The following is a 15,404-nucleotide window of genomic DNA, read 5'->3' as shown; positions in this document are numbered from 1 at the left end:
GGCTGGCGAGTGTGTCTCTGGCCCGTTAGTTCAGTTGGTCAGAGCGTGGTGCTAATAACGCCAAGGTCGTGGGTTCGATCCCCATACGGGCCAACCACCCCTTTTTGGGGATCTTTTCCATTGCTTTATTTCGTTTGTGGCAAGGCTTTGGAATGCTACTGACTGGGTTTGGAACGCCTATAGCTCAGTTGGGAGAGAGAGTTAGGCCGAGGGTGTCAAGGTCTCTGGTTTGATCCTCGGTTTGGGTAAACCCGTGGTGTTTGCAAAATACCGTCTACTCAAGGAAGTGGTCAACGCGTCATTTTCAAAAAGGTCACGCCATAACACTGCAGACCACTGACTGGTCAGAGAGGATTGCGACACCGGATAAACTTGTCTTATTGAACTAGCCGAGCCACTGAACAACAAACGAGCCGAAAAGCATTGGAGAATGCGGGCATCGATCCCGCTACTTCTCGCATGCTAAGCGAGCCCTTTACCATTTGAGCTAATTCCCCCTTGCTCAGCAGTGGACGTTGGAGTCTTGCAAGACTCGTAGCTCCCGTTTAATCGCTTTCTTGACATCCCCTTGAAATTAGAGTGAGGAAAAACGACTTACAGCGTGGGCCGAATACGACCGGTCGTTTCACGCCGACACGAGGTGGCTTCTAGGCCATTGCATTTCCGCGGCTGGAGACAGTGTCCGCGGCTGGAGAGTGTGTCTCTGGCCTGTTAGCTCAGTTGGTCAGAGCGTGGTGCTAATAACGCCAAGGTCGTGGGTTCGATCCCCATACGGGCCAACCACCCCTTTTTGGGGATCTTTTCCATTGCTTTATTTCGTTTGTGGCAAGGCTTTGGAATGCTACTGACTGGGTTTGGAACGCCTATAGCTCAGTTGGGAGAGAGAGTTAGGCCGAGGGTGTCAAGGTCTCTGGTTTGATCCTCGGTTTGGGTAAACCCGTGGTGTTTGCAAAATACCGTCTACTCAAGGAAGTGGTCAACGCGTCATTTTCAAAAAGGTCACGCCATAACACTGCAGACCACTGACTGGTCAGAGAGGATTGCGACACCGGACAAACCGGATAAACTTGTCTTATTGAACTAGCCGAGCCACTGAACAACAAACGAGCCGAAAAGCATTGGAGAATGCGGGCATCGATCCCGCTACTTCTCGCATGCTAAGCGAGCGCTCTACCATTTGAGCTAATTCCCCCTTGCTCAGCAGTGGACGTTGGAGTCTTGCAAGACTCGTAGCTCCCGTTTAATCGCTTTCTTGACATCCCCTTGAATTTAGAGTGAGGAAAAACGACTTACAGCGTGGGCCGAATACGACCGGTCGTTTCACGCCGACACGAGGTGGCGCCTAGGACATTGCATTTCCGCGGCTGGAGACAGTGTCCGCGGCTGGAGAGTGTGTCTCTGGCCCGTTAGTTCAGTTGGTCAGAGCGTGGTGCTAATAACGCCAAGGTCGTGGGTTCGATCCCCATACGGGCCAACCACCCCTTTTTGGGGATCTTTTCCATTGCTTTATTTCGTTTGTGGCAAGGCTTTGGAATGCTACTGACTGGGTTTGGAACGCCTATAGCTCAGTTGGGAGAGAGAGTTAGGCCGAGGGTGTCAAGGTCTCTGGTTTGATCCTCGGTTTGGGTAAACCCGTGGTGTTTGCAAAATACCGTCTACTCAAGGAAGTGGTCAACGCGTCATTTTCAAAAAGGTCACGCCATAACACTGCAGACCACTGACTGGTCAGAGAGGATTGCGACACCGGACAAACCGGATAAACTTGTCTTATTGAACTAGCCGAGCCACTGAACAACAAACGAGCCGAAAAGCATTGGAGAATGCGGGCATCGATCCCGCTACTTCTCGCATGCTAAGCGAGCGCTCTACCATTTGAGCTAATTCCCCCTTGCTCAGCAGTGGACGTTGGAGTCTTGCAAGACTCGTAGCTCCCGTTTAATCGCTTTCTTGACATCCCCTTGAATTTAGAGTGAGGAAAAACGACTTACAGCGTGGGCCGAATACGACCGGTCGTTTCACGCCGACACGAGGTGGCGCCTAGGACATTGCATTTCCGCGGCTGGAGACAGTGTCCGCGGCTGGCGAGTGTGTCTCTGGCCCGTTAGTTCAGTTGGTCAGAGCGTGGTGCTAATAACGCCAAGGTCGTGGGTTCGATCCCCATACGGGCCAACCACCCCTTTTTGGGGATCTTTTCCATTGCTTTATTTCGTTTGTGGCAAGGCTTTGGAATGCTACTGACTGGGTTTGGAACGCCTATAGCTCAGTTGGGAGAGAGAGTTAGGCCGAGGGTGTCAAGGTCTCTGGTTTGATCCTCGGTTTGGGTAAACCCGTGGTGTTTGCAAAATACCGTCTACTCAAGGAAGTGGTCAACGCGTCATTTTCAAAAAGGTCACGCCATAACACTGCAGACCACTGACTGGTCAGAGAGGATTGCGACACCGGACAAACCGGATAAACTTGTCTTATTGAACTAGCCGAGCCACTGAACAACAAACGAGCCGAAAAGCATTGGAGAATGCGGGCATCGATCCCGCTACTTCTCGCATGCTAAGCGAGCGCTCTACCATTTGAGCTAATTCCCCCTTGCTCAGCAGTGGACGTTGGAGTCTTGCAAGACTCGTAGCTCCCGTTTAATCGCTTTCTTGACATCCCCTTGAATTTAGAGTGAGGAAAAACGACTTACAGCGTGGGCCGAATACGACCGGTCGTTTCACGCCGACACGAGGTGGCGCCTAGGACATTGCATTTCCGCGGCTGGAGACAGTGTCCGCGGCTGGCGAGTGTGTCTCTGGCCCGTTAGTTCAGTTGGTCAGAGCGTGGTGCTAATAACGCCAAGGTCGTGGGTTCGATCCCCATACGGGCCAACCACCCCTTTTTGGGGATCTTTTCCATTGCTTTATTTCGTTTGTGGCAAGGCTTTGGAATGCTACTGACTGGGTTTGGAACGCCTATAGCTCAGTTGGGAGAGAGAGTTAGGCCGAGGGTGTCAAGGTCTCTGGTTTGATCCTCGGTTTGGGTAAACCCGTGGTGTTTGCAAAATACCGTCTACTCAAGGAAGTGGTCAACGCGTCATTTTCAAAAAGGTCACGCCATAACACTGCAGACCACTGACTGGTCAGAGAGGATTGCGACACCGGACAAACCGGATAAACTTGTCTTATTGAACTAGCCGAGCCACTGAACAACAAACGAGCCGAAAAGCATTGGAGAATGCGGGCATCGATCCCGCTACTTCTCGCATGCTAAGCGAGCGCTCTACCATTTGAGCTAATTCCCCCTTGCTCAGCAGTGGACGTTGGAGTCTTGCAAGACTCGTAGCTCCCGTTTAATCGCTTTCTTGACATCCCCTTGAATTTAGAGTGAGGAAAAACGACTTACAGCGTGGGCCGAATACGACCGGTCGTTTCACGCCGACACGAGGTGGCGCCTAGGACATTGCATTTCCGCGGCTGGAGACAGTGTCCGCGGCTGGCGAGTGTGTCTCTGGCCCGTTAGTTCAGTTGGTCAGAGCGTGGTGCTAATAACGCCAAGGTCGTGGGTTCGATCCCCATACGGGCCAACCACCCCTTTTTGGGGATCTTTTCCATTGCTTTATTTCGTTTGTGGCAAGGCTTTGGAATGCTACTGACTGGGTTTGGAACGCCTATAGCTCAGTTGGGAGAGAGAGTTAGGCCGAGGGTGTCAAGGTCTCTGGTTTGATCCTCGGTTTGGGTAAACCCGTGGTGTTTGCAAAATACCGTCTACTCAAGGAAGTGGTCAACGCGTCATTTTCAAAAAGGTCACGCCATAACACTGCAGACCACTGACTGGTCAGAGAGGATTGCGACACCGGACAAACCGGATAAACTTGTCTTATTGAACTAGCCGAGCCACTGAACAACAAACGAGCCGAAAAGCATTGGAGAATGCGGGCATCGATCCCGCTACTTCTCGCATGCTAAGCGAGCGCTCTACCATTTGAGCTAATTCCCCCTTGCTCAGCAGTGGACGTTGGAGTCTTGCAAGACTCGTAGCTCCCGTTTAATCGCTTTCTTGACATCCCCTTGAATTTAGAGTGAGGAAAAACGACTTACAGCGTGGGCCGAATACGACCGGTCGTTTCACGCCGACACGAGGTGGCGCCTAGGACATTGCATTTCCGCGGCTGGAGACAGTGTCCGCGGCTGGCGAGTGTGTCTCTGGCCCGTTAGTTCAGTTGGTCAGAGCGTGGTGCTAATAACGCCAAGGTCGTGGGTTCGATCCCCATACGGGCCAACCACCCCTTTTTGGGGATCTTTTCCATTGCTTTATTTCGTTTGTGGCAAGGCTTTGGAATGCTACTGACTGGGTTTGGAACGCCTATAGCTCAGTTGGGAGAGAGAGTTAGGCCGAGGGTGTCAAGGTCTCTGGTTTGATCCTCGGTTTGGGTAAACCCGTGGTGTTTGCAAAATACCGTCTACTCAAGGAAGTGGTCAACGCGTCATTTTCAAAAAGGTCACGCCATAACACTGCAGACCACTGACTGGTCAGAGAGGATTGCGACACCGGACAAACCGGATAAACTTGTCTTATTGAACTAGCCGAGCCACTGAACAACAAACGAGCCGAAAAGCATTGGAGAATGCGGGCATCGATCCCGCTACTTCTCGCATGCTAAGCGAGCGCTCTACCATTTGAGCTAATTCCCCCTTGCTCAGCAGTGGACGTTGGAGTCTTGCAAGACTCGTAGCTCCCGTTTAATCGCTTTCTTGACATCCCCTTGAATTTAGAGTGAGGAAAAACGACTTACAGCGTGGGCCGAATACGACCGGTCGTTTCACGCCGACACGAGGTGGCGCCTAGGACATTGCATTTCCGCGGCTGGAGACAGTGTCCGCGGCTGGCGAGTGTGTCTCTGGCCCGTTAGCTCAGTTGGTCAGAGCGTGGTGCTAATAACGCCAAGGTCGTGGGTTCGATCCCCATACGGGCCAACCACCCCTTTTTGGGGATCTTTTCCATTGCTTTATTTCGTTTGTGGCAAGGCTTTGGAATGCTACTGACTGGGTTTGGAACGCCTATAGCTCAGTTGGGAGAGAGAGTTAGGCCGAGGGTGTCAAGGTCTCTGGTTTGATCCTCGGTTTGGGTAAACCCGTGGTGTTTGCAAAATACCGTCTACTCAAGGAAGTGGTCAACGCGTCATTTTCAAAAAGGTCACGCCATAACACTGCAGACCACTGACTGGTCAGAGAGGATTGCGACACCGGACAAACCGGATAAACTTGTCTTATTGAACTAGCCGAGCCACTGAACAACAAACGAGCCGAAAAGCATTGGAGAATGCGGGCATCGATCCCGCTACTTCTCGCATGCTAAGCGAGCGCTCTACCATTTGAGCTAATTCCCCCTTGCTCAGCAGTGGACGTTGGAGTCTTGCAAGACTCGTAGCTCCCGTTTAATCGCTTTCTTGACATCCCCTTGAATTTAGAGTGAGGAAAAACGACTTACAGCGTGGGCCGAATACGACCGGTCGTTTCACGCCGACACGAGGTGGCGCCTAGGACATTGCATTTCCGCGGCTGGAGACAGTGTCCGCGGCTGGCGAGTGTGTCTCTGGCCCGTTAGTTCAGTTGGTCAGAGCGTGGTGCTAATAACGCCAAGGTCGTGGGTTCGATCCCCATACGGGCCAACCACCCCTTTTTGGGGATCTTTTCCATTGCTTTATTTCGTTTGTGGCAAGGCTTTGGAATGCTACTGACTGGGTTTGGAACGCCTATAGCTCAGTTGGGAGAGAGAGTTAGGCCGAGGGTGTCAAGGTCTCTGGTTTGATCCTCGGTTTGGGTAAACCCGTGGTGTTTGCAAAATACCGTCTACTCAAGGAAGTGGTCAACGCGTCATTTTCAAAAAGGTCACGCCATAACACTGCAGACCACTGACTGGTCAGAGAGGATTGCGACACCGGACAAACCGGATAAACTTGTCTTATTGAACTAGCCGAGCCACTGAACAACAAACGAGCCGAAAAGCATTGGAGAATGCGGGCATCGATCCCGCTACTTCTCGCATGCTAAGCGAGCGCTCTACCATTTGAGCTAATTCCCCCTTGCTCAGCAGTGGACGTTGGAGTCTTGCAAGACTCGTAGCTCCCGTTTAATCGCTTTCTTGACATCCCCTTGAATTTAGAGTGAGGAAAAACGACTTACAGCGTGGGCCGAATACGACCGGTCGTTTCACGCCGACACGAGGTGGCGCCTAGGACATTGCATTTCCGCGGCTGGAGACAGTGTCCGCGGCTGGCGAGTGTGTCTCTGGCCCGTTAGTTCAGTTGGTCAGAGCGTGGTGCTAATAACGCCAAGGTCGTGGGTTCGATCCCCATACGGGCCAACCACCCCTTTTTGGGGATCTTTTCCATTGCTTTATTTCGTTTGTGGCAAGGCTTTGGAATGCTACTGACTGGGTTTGGAACGCCTATAGCTCAGTTGGGAGAGAGAGTTAGGCCGAGGGTGTCAAGGTCTCTGGTTTGATCCTCGGTTTGGGTAAACCCGTGGTGTTTGCAAAATACCGTCTACTCAAGGAAGTGGTCAACGCGTCATTTTCAAAAAGGTCACGCCATAACACTGCAGACCACTGACTGGTCAGAGAGGATTGCGACACCGGACAAACCGGATAAACTTGTCTTATTGAACTAGCCGAGCCACTGAACAACAAACGAGCCGAAAAGCATTGGAGAATGCGGGCATCGATCCCGCTACTTCTCGCATGCTAAGCGAGCGCTCTACCATTTGAGCTAATTCCCCCTTGCTCAGCAGTGGACGTTGGAGTCTTGCAAGACTCGTAGCTCCCGTTTAATCGCTTTCTTGACATCCCCTTGAATTTAGAGTGAGGAAAAACGACTTACAGCGTGGGCCGAATACGACCGGTCGTTTCACGCCGACACGAGGTGGCGCCTAGGACATTGCATTTCCGCGGCTGGAGACAGTGTCCGCGGCTGGCGAGTGTGTCTCTGGCCCGTTAGCTCAGTTGGTCAGAGCGTGGTGCTAATAACGCCAAGGTCGTGGGTTCGATCCCCATACGGGCCAACCACCCCTTTTTGGGGATCTTTTCCATTGCTTTATTTCGTTTGTGGCAAGGCTTTGGAATGCTACTGACTGGGTTTGGAACGCCTATAGCTCAGTTGGGAGAGAGAGTTAGGCCGAGGGTGTCAAGGTCTCTGGTTTGATCCTCGGTTTGGGTAAACCCGTGGTGTTTGCAAAATACCGTCTACTCAAGGAAGTGGTCAACGCGTCATTTTCAAAAAGGTCACGCCATAACACTGCAGACCACTGACTGGTCAGAGAGGATTGCGACACCGGACAAACCGGATAAACTTGTCTTATTGAACTAGCCGAGCCACTGAACAACAAACGAGCCGAAAAGCATTGGAGAATGCGGGCATCGATCCCGCTACTTCTCGCATGCTAAGCGAGCGCTCTACCATTTGAGCTAATTCCCCCTTGCTCAGCAGTGGACGTTGGAGTCTTGCAAGACTCGTAGCTCCCGTTTAATCGCTTTCTTGACATCCCCTTGAATTTAGAGTGAGGAAAAACGACTTACAGCGTGGGCCGAATACGACCGGTCGTTTCACGCCGACACGAGGTGGCGCCTAGGACATTGCATTTCCGCGGCTGGAGACAGTGTCCGCGGCTGGCGAGTGTGTCTCTGGCCCGTTAGTTCAGTTGGTCAGAGCGTGGTGCTAATAACGCCAAGGTCGTGGGTTCGATCCCCATACGGGCCAACCACCCCTTTTTGGGGATCTTTTCCATTGCTTTATTTCGTTTGTGGCAAGGCTTTGGAATGCTACTGACTGGGTTTGGAACGCCTATAGCTCAGTTGGGAGAGAGAGTTAGGCCGAGGGTGTCAAGGTCTCTGGTTTGATCCTCGGTTTGGGTAAACCCGTGGTGTTTGCAAAATACCGTCTACTCAAGGAAGTGGTCAACGCGTCATTTTCAAAAAGGTCACGCCATAACACTGCAGACCACTGACTGGTCAGAGAGGATTGCGACACCGGACAAACCGGATAAACTTGTCTTATTGAACTAGCCGAGCCACTGAACAACAAACGAGCCGAAAAGCATTGGAGAATGCGGGCATCGATCCCGCTACTTCTCGCATGCTAAGCGAGCGCTCTACCATTTGAGCTAATTCCCCCTTGCTCAGCAGTGGACGTTGGAGTCTTGCAAGACTCGTAGCTCCCGTTTAATCGCTTTCTTGACATCCCCTTGAATTTAGAGTGAGGAAAAACGACTTACAGCGTGGGCCGAATACGACCGGTCGTTTCACGCCGACACGAGGTGGCGCCTAGGACATTGCATTTCCGCGGCTGGAGACAGTGTCCGCGGCTGGCGAGTGTGTCTCTGGCCCGTTAGCTCAGTTGGTCAGAGCGTGGTGCTAATAACGCCAAGGTCGTGGGTTCGATCCCCATACGGGCCAACCACCCCTTTTTGGGGATCTTTTCCATTGCTTTATTTCGTTTGTGGCAAGGCTTTGGAATGCTACTGACTGGGTTTGGAACGCCTATAGCTCAGTTGGGAGAGAGAGTTAGGCCGAGGGTGTCAAGGTCTCTGGTTTGATCCTCGGTTTGGGTAAACCCGTGGTGTTTGCAAAATACCGTCTACTCAAGGAAGTGGTCGACGCGTCATTTTCAAAAAGGTCACGCCATAACACTGCAGACCACTGACTGGTCAGAGAGGATTGCGACACCGGACAAACCGGATAAACTTGTCTTATTGAACTAGCCGAGCCACTGAACAACAAACGAGCCGAAAAGCATTGGAGAATGCGGGCATCGATCCCGCTACTTCTCGCATGCTAAGCGAGCGCTCTACCATTTGAGCTAATTCCCCCTTGCTCAGCAGTGGACGTTGGAGTCTTGCAAGACTCGTAGCTCCCGTTTAATCGCTTTCTTGACATCCCCTTGAATTTAGAGTGAGGAAAAACGACTTACAGCGTGGGCCGAATACGACCGGTCGTTTCACGCCGACACGAGGTGGCGCCTAGGACATTGCATTTCCGCGGCTGGAGACAGTGTCCGCGGCTGGCGAGTGTGTCTCTGGCCCGTTAGCTCAGTTGGTCAGAGCGTGGTGCTAATAACGCCAAGGTCGTGGGTTCGATCCCCATACGGGCCAACCACCCCTTTTTGGGGATCTTTTCCATTGCTTTATTTCGTTTGTGGCAAGGCTTTGGAATGCTACTGACTGGGTTTGGAACGCCTATAGCTCAGTTGGGAGAGAGAGTTAGGCCGAGGGTGTCAAGGTCTCTGGTTTGATCCTCGGTTTGGGTAAACCCGTGGTGTTTGCAAAATACCGTCTACTCAAGGAAGTGGTCAACGCGTCATTTTCAAAAAGGTCACGCCATAACACTGCAGACCACTGACTGGTCAGAGAGGATTGCGACACCGGACAAACCGGATAAACTTGTCTTATTGAACTAGCCGAGCCACTGAACAACAAACGAGCCGAAAAGCATTGGAGAATGCGGGCATCGATCCCGCTACTTCTCGCATGCTAAGCGAGCGCTCTACCATTTGAGCTAATTCCCCCTTGCTCAGCAGTGGACGTTGGAGTCTTGCAAGACTCGTAGCTCCCGTTTAATCGCTTTCTTGACATCCCCTTGAATTTAGAGTGAGGAAAAACGACTTACAGCGTGGGCCGAATACGACCGGTCGTTTCACGCCGACACGAGGTGGCGCCTAGGACATTGCATTTCCGCGGCTGGAGACAGTGTCCGCGGCTGGCGAGTGTGTCTCTGGCCCGTTAGTTCAGTTGGTCAGAGCGTGGTGCTAATAACGCCAAGGTCGTGGGTTCGATCCCCATACGGGCCAACCACCCCTTTTTGGGGATCTTTTCCATTGCTTTATTTCGTTTGTGGCAAGGCTTTGGAATGCTACTGACTGGGTTTGGAACGCCTATAGCTCAGTTGGGAGAGAGAGTTAGGCCGAGGGTGTCAAGGTCTCTGGTTTGATCCTCGGTTTGGGTAAACCCGTGGTGTTTGCAAAATACCGTCTACTCAAGGAAGTGGTCAACGCGTCATTTTCAAAAAGGTCACGCCATAACACTGCAGACCACTGACTGGTCAGAGAGGATTGCGACACCGGACAAACCGGATAAACTTGTCTTATTGAACTAGCCGAGCCACTGAACAACAAACGAGCCGAAAAGCATTGGAGAATGCGGGCATCGATCCCGCTACTTCTCGCATGCTAAGCGAGCGCTCTACCATTTGAGCTAATTCCCCCTTGCTCAGCAGTGGACGTTGGAGTCTTGCAAGACTCGTAGCTCCCGTTTAATCGCTTTCTTGACATCCCCTTGAATTTAGAGTGAGGAAAAACGACTTACAGCGTGGGCCGAATACGACCGGTCGTTTCACGCCGACACGAGGTGGCGCCTAGGACATTGCATTTCCGCGGCTGGAGACAGTGTCCGCGGCTGGCGAGTGTGTCTCTGGCCCGTTAGCTCAGTTGGTCAGAGCGTGGTGCTAATAACGCCAAGGTCGTGGGTTCGATCCCCATACGGGCCAACCACCCCTTTTTGGGGATCTTTTCCATTGCTTTATTTCGTTTGTGGCAAGGCTTTGGAATGCTACTGACTGGGTTTGGAACGCCTATAGCTCAGTTGGGAGAGAGAGTTAGGCCGAGGGTGTCAAGGTCTCTGGTTTGATCCTCGGTTTGGGTAAACCCGTGGTGTTTGCAAAATACCGTCTACTCAAGGAAGTGGTCGACGCGTCATTTTCAAAAAGGTCACGCCATAACACTGCAGACCACTGACTGGTCAGAGAGGATTGCGACACCGGACAAACCGGATAAACTTGTCTTATTGAACTAGCCGAGCCACTGAACAACAAACGAGCCGAAAAGCATTGGAGAATGCGGGCATCGATCCCGCTACTTCTCGCATGCTAAGCGAGCGCTCTACCATTTGAGCTAATTCCCCCTTGCTCAGCAGTGGACGTTGGAGTCTTGCAAGACTCGTAGCTCCCGTTTAATCGCTTTCTTGACATCCCCTTGAATTTAGAGTGAGGAAAAACGACTTACAGCGTGGGCCGAATACGACCGGTCGTTTCACGCCGACACGAGGTGGCGCCTAGGACATTGCATTTCCGCGGCTGGAGACAGTGTCCGCGGCTGGCGAGTGTGTCTCTGGCCCGTTAGCTCAGTTGGTCAGAGCGTGGTGCTAATAACGCCAAGGTCGTGGGTTCGATCCCCATACGGGCCAACCACCCCTTTTTGGGGATCTTTTCCATTGCTTTATTTCGTTTGTGGCAAGGCTTTGGAATGCTACTGACTGGGTTTGGAACGCCTATAGCTCAGTTGGGAGAGAGAGTTAGGCCGAGGGTGTCAAGGTCTCTGGTTTGATCCTCGGTTTGGGTAAACCCGTGGTGTTTGCAAAATACCGTCTACTCAAGGAAGTGGTCAACGCGTCATTTTCAAAAAGGTCACGCCATAACACTGCAGACCACTGACTGGTCAGAGAGGATTGCGACACCGGACAAACCGGATAAACTTGTCTTATTGAACTAGCCGAGCCACTGAACAACAAACGAGCCGAAAAGCATTGGAGAATGCGGGCATCGATCCCGCTACTTCTCGCATGCTAAGCGAGCGCTCTACCATTTGAGCTAATTCCCCCTTGCTCAGCAGTGGACGTTGGAGTCTTGCAAGACTCGTAGCTCCCGTTTAATCGCTTTCTTGACATCCCCTTGAATTTAGAGTGAGGAAAAACGACTTACAGCGTGGGCCGAATACGACCGGTCGTTTCACGCCGACACGAGGTGGCGCCTAGGACATTGCATTTCCGCGGCTGGAGACAGTGTCCGCGGCTGGCGAGTGTGTCTCTGGCCCGTTAGCTCAGTTGGTCAGAGCGTGGTGCTAATAACGCCAAGGTCGTGGGTTCGATCCCCATACGGGCCAACCACCCCTTTTTGGGGATCTTTTCCATTGCTTTATTTCGTTTGTGGCAAGGCTTTGGAATGCTACTGACTGGGTTTGGAACGCCTATAGCTCAGTTGGGAGAGAGAGTTAGGCCGAGGGTGTCAAGGTCTCTGGTTTGATCCTCGGTTTGGGTAAACCCGTGGTGTTTGCAAAATACCGTCTACTCAAGGGAGTGGTCGACGCGTCATTTTCAAAAAGGTCACGCCATAACACTGCAGACCACTGACTGGTCAGAGAGGATTGCGACACCGGACAAACCGGATAAACTTGTCTTATTGAACTAGCCGAGCCACTGAACAACAAACGAGCCGAAAAGCATTGGAGAATGCGGGCATCGATCCCGCTACTTCTCGCATGCTAAGCGAGCGCTCTACCATTTGAGCTAATTCCCCCTTGCTCAGCAGTGGACGTTGGAGTCTTGCAAGACTCGTAGCTCCCGTTTAATCGCTTTCTTGACATCCCCTTGAATTTAGAGTGAGGAAAAACGACTTACAGCGTGGGCCGAATACGACCGGTCGTTTCACGCCGACACGAGGTGGCGCCTAGGACATTGCATTTCCGCGGCTGGAGACAGTGTCCGCGGCTGGCGAGTGTGTCTCTGGCCCGTTAGCTCAGTTGGTCAGAGCGTGGTGCTAATAACGCCAAGGTCGTGGGTTCGATCCCCATACGGGCCAACCACCCCTTTTTGGGGATCTTTTCCATTGCTTTATTTCGTTTGTGGCAAGGCTTTGGAATGCTACTGACTGGGTTTGGAACGCCTATAGCTCAGTTGGGAGAGAGAGTTAGGCCGAGGGTGTCAAGGTCTCTGGTTTGATCCTCGGTTTGGGTAAACCCGTGGTGTTTGCAAAATACCGTCTACTCAAGGAAGTGGTCAACGCGTCATTTTCAAAAAGGTCACGCCATAACACTGCAGACCACTGACTGGTCAGAGAGGATTGCGACACCGGACAAACCGGATAAACTTGTCTTATTGAACTAGCCGAGCCACTGAACAACAAACGAGCCGAAAAGCATTGGAGAATGCGGGCATCGATCCCGCTACTTCTCGCATGCTAAGCGAGCGCTCTACCATTTGAGCTAATTCCCCCTTGCTCAGCAGTGGACGTTGGAGTCTTGCAAGACTCGTAGCTCCCGTTTAATCGCTTTCTTGACATCCCCTTGAATTTAGAGTGAGGAAAAACGACTTACAGCGTGGGCCGAATACGACCGGTCGTTTCACGCCGACACGAGGTGGCGCCTAGGACATTGCATTTCCGCGGCTGGAGACAGTGTCCGCGGCTGGCGAGTGTGTCTCTGGCCCGTTAGTTCAGTTGGTCAGAGCGTGGTGCTAATAACGCCAAGGTCGTGGGTTCGATCCCCATACGGGCCAACCACCCCTTTTTGGGGATCTTTTCCATTGCTTTATTTCGTTTGTGGCAAGGCTTTGGAATGCTACTGACTGGGTTTGGAACGCCTATAGCTCAGTTGGGAGAGAGAGTTAGGCCGAGGGTGTCAAGGTCTCTGGTTTGATCCTCGGTTTGGGTAAACCCGTGGTGTTTGCAAAATACCGTCTACTCAAGGAAGTGGTCAACGCGTCATTTTCAAAAAGGTCACGCCATAACACTGCAGACCACTGACTGGTCAGAGAGGATTGCGACACCGGACAAACCGGATAAACTTGTCTTATTGAACTAGCCGAGCCACTGAACAACAAACGAGCCGAAAAGCATTGGAGAATGCGGGCATCGATCCCGCTACTTCTCGCATGCTAAGCGAGCGCTCTACCATTTGAGCTAATTCCCCCTTGCTCAGCAGTGGACGTTGGAGTCTTGCAAGACTCGTAGCTCCCGTTTAATCGCTTTCTTGACATCCCCTTGAATTTAGAGTGAGGAAAAACGACTTACAGCGTGGGCCGAATACGACCGGTCGTTTCACGCCGACACGAGGTGGCGCCTAGGACATTGCATTTCCGCGGCTGGAGACAGTGTCCGCGGCTGGCGAGTGTGTCTCTGGCCCGTTAGCTCAGTTGGTCAGAGCGTGGTGCTAATAACGCCAAGGTCGTGGGTTCGATCCCCATACGGGCCAACCACCCCTTTTTGGGGATCTTTTCCATTGCTTTATTTCGTTTGTGGCAAGGCTTTGGAATGCTACTGACTGGGTTTGGAACGCCTATAGCTCAGTTGGGAGAGAGAGTTAGGCCGAGGGTGTCAAGGTCTCTGGTTTGATCCTCGGTTTGGGTAAACCCGTGGTGTTTGCAAAATACCGTCTACTCAAGGAAGTGGTCAACGCGTCATTTTCAAAAAGGTCACGCCATAACACTGCAGACCACTGACTGGTCAGAGAGGATTGCGACACCGGACAAACCGGATAAACTTGTCTTATTGAACTAGCCGAGCCACTGAACAACAAACGAGCCGAAAAGCATTGGAGAATGCGGGCATCGATCCCGCTACTTCTCGCATGCTAAGCGAGCGCTCTACCATTTGAGCTAAAGCTGGGGAACAATCGCCTGTTTGAGGGGGGAAGAAGGGGGAGAAGGGAGGGGGAAGAAAAAAGGAGGAAAAAGGGAGAAAAAAGGAGGAAAAAGGGAGAAGAAGAGGAAAAAGAGAGAAAAGGGGAAAGTTGAAAGTCCCCATTCATAGTTTAAACATGTTTAACCCGTTACGTTTTAAGACAATTCGAAAAAACACCCGAAATTACGAATTTTACAGTGTTTGGGGAAGACGTAGAATGGAACCGAAGGTCCGCGGTTCGCGTCCCACCTACGGCACCTTTGACTATTTCTAATAAACACACACACTTGAGTCTCCAAGTGTGTATGTTATCAAAATGTAACAATATAAGATAGATGGAGATACGTTGCTAATTTAGTGTAATTTGAAAACCATTTGTATCCACTAGTGCATTATTTATATTTTACAGGGTTATCTATTGTACACTATTTGCCTTTATTTGTATTCACTCCACACAGGAGTACTGTTTTTAGTTAGTTTTAATTAGATCTATCTCTCTATCCATCCATCTATCTATCTCTCAAACTGTGTGGCTTCTGAGCTTTGTGTGCTCTTATCTGAAGCTCTGTCTTTTTGGTTTCTGCACTTACCATATCAACACTTGCATGATCCATATATTAAATATTTTAAAACAATGTGCGCAAGCAAGCGTAAAGTTAGTCACTTTTTGCTGCTCTTACTTCTTGCAGACTTGCCGTATTTGGTTAGAAAGAGTAGTGATTGGGAAATAACGACGGACTGACCAACAAATAGTTGATAAATAGAAACATTTATCCACAATTGTAAAAATAGAAATATGAACAACAACAACTAATTTAAACTATATATATATATATATATACAGGCAAATGATATGCTAAATTACAATATTTACACAATGAAAACTATATACACAATGGAAATCTAAGCATAAACTATATCTAAACAATGAAAACGATATACACACGGGAAATCTAAGCATTAACTATATCTAAACAATGAAAACTATATAC

At 51.0% G+C, this 15,404-nt stretch overlaps 21 non-coding genes across 21 annotated transcripts; all 21 read left to right on the top strand.

The window, feature by feature from the left end:
- Positions 1-19: 19 nt before the first annotated feature.
- Positions 20-93, top strand: trnai-aau. The gene has a single exon. It is a non-coding gene; the product is annotated as a tRNA-Ile (tRNA).
- A 612-nt stretch (positions 94-705) lies between these two features.
- trnai-aau lies at positions 706-779 on the top strand. Its single transcript has one exon. It is a non-coding gene; the product is annotated as a tRNA-Ile (tRNA).
- A 621-nt stretch (positions 780-1,400) lies between these two features.
- On the top strand, positions 1,401-1,474 carry trnai-aau. Its single transcript has one exon. It is a non-coding gene; the product is annotated as a tRNA-Ile (tRNA).
- Positions 1,475-2,095: 621 nt separating this feature from the next.
- trnai-aau lies at positions 2,096-2,169 on the top strand. Its single transcript has one exon. It is a non-coding gene; the product is annotated as a tRNA-Ile (tRNA).
- Positions 2,170-2,790: 621 nt separating this feature from the next.
- On the top strand, positions 2,791-2,864 carry trnai-aau. Its single transcript has one exon. It is a non-coding gene; the product is annotated as a tRNA-Ile (tRNA).
- Positions 2,865-3,485: 621 nt separating this feature from the next.
- Positions 3,486-3,559, top strand: trnai-aau. Its single transcript has one exon. It is a non-coding gene; the product is annotated as a tRNA-Ile (tRNA).
- Positions 3,560-4,180: 621 nt separating this feature from the next.
- trnai-aau lies at positions 4,181-4,254 on the top strand. Its single transcript has one exon. It is a non-coding gene; the product is annotated as a tRNA-Ile (tRNA).
- A 621-nt stretch (positions 4,255-4,875) lies between these two features.
- Positions 4,876-4,949, top strand: trnai-aau. Its single transcript has one exon. It is a non-coding gene; the product is annotated as a tRNA-Ile (tRNA).
- Positions 4,950-5,570: 621 nt separating this feature from the next.
- On the top strand, positions 5,571-5,644 carry trnai-aau. The gene has a single exon. It is a non-coding gene; the product is annotated as a tRNA-Ile (tRNA).
- A 621-nt stretch (positions 5,645-6,265) lies between these two features.
- trnai-aau lies at positions 6,266-6,339 on the top strand. Its single transcript has one exon. It is a non-coding gene; the product is annotated as a tRNA-Ile (tRNA).
- Positions 6,340-6,960: 621 nt separating this feature from the next.
- On the top strand, positions 6,961-7,034 carry trnai-aau. The gene has a single exon. It is a non-coding gene; the product is annotated as a tRNA-Ile (tRNA).
- Positions 7,035-7,655: 621 nt separating this feature from the next.
- On the top strand, positions 7,656-7,729 carry trnai-aau. The gene has a single exon. It is a non-coding gene; the product is annotated as a tRNA-Ile (tRNA).
- A 621-nt stretch (positions 7,730-8,350) lies between these two features.
- trnai-aau lies at positions 8,351-8,424 on the top strand. The gene has a single exon. It is a non-coding gene; the product is annotated as a tRNA-Ile (tRNA).
- Positions 8,425-9,045: 621 nt separating this feature from the next.
- On the top strand, positions 9,046-9,119 carry trnai-aau. The gene has a single exon. It is a non-coding gene; the product is annotated as a tRNA-Ile (tRNA).
- Positions 9,120-9,740: 621 nt separating this feature from the next.
- Positions 9,741-9,814, top strand: trnai-aau. The gene has a single exon. It is a non-coding gene; the product is annotated as a tRNA-Ile (tRNA).
- Positions 9,815-10,435: 621 nt separating this feature from the next.
- Positions 10,436-10,509, top strand: trnai-aau. Its single transcript has one exon. It is a non-coding gene; the product is annotated as a tRNA-Ile (tRNA).
- A 621-nt stretch (positions 10,510-11,130) lies between these two features.
- Positions 11,131-11,204, top strand: trnai-aau. The gene has a single exon. It is a non-coding gene; the product is annotated as a tRNA-Ile (tRNA).
- A 621-nt stretch (positions 11,205-11,825) lies between these two features.
- trnai-aau lies at positions 11,826-11,899 on the top strand. The gene has a single exon. It is a non-coding gene; the product is annotated as a tRNA-Ile (tRNA).
- Positions 11,900-12,520: 621 nt separating this feature from the next.
- Positions 12,521-12,594, top strand: trnai-aau. Its single transcript has one exon. It is a non-coding gene; the product is annotated as a tRNA-Ile (tRNA).
- Positions 12,595-13,215: 621 nt separating this feature from the next.
- trnai-aau lies at positions 13,216-13,289 on the top strand. The gene has a single exon. It is a non-coding gene; the product is annotated as a tRNA-Ile (tRNA).
- A 621-nt stretch (positions 13,290-13,910) lies between these two features.
- On the top strand, positions 13,911-13,984 carry trnai-aau. The gene has a single exon. It is a non-coding gene; the product is annotated as a tRNA-Ile (tRNA).
- The last annotated feature ends 1,420 nt before the right edge of the window (positions 13,985-15,404 follow it).

The sequence above is a fragment of the Hypomesus transpacificus genome, unplaced genomic scaffold (genome assembly GCF_021917145.1).
Source record: "Hypomesus transpacificus isolate Combined female unplaced genomic scaffold, fHypTra1 scaffold_231, whole genome shotgun sequence".
NCBI lineage: Eukaryota > Metazoa > Chordata > Actinopteri > Osmeriformes > Osmeridae > Hypomesus > Hypomesus transpacificus.
This window is presented reverse-complemented; position numbering and strand designations above follow the sequence as displayed.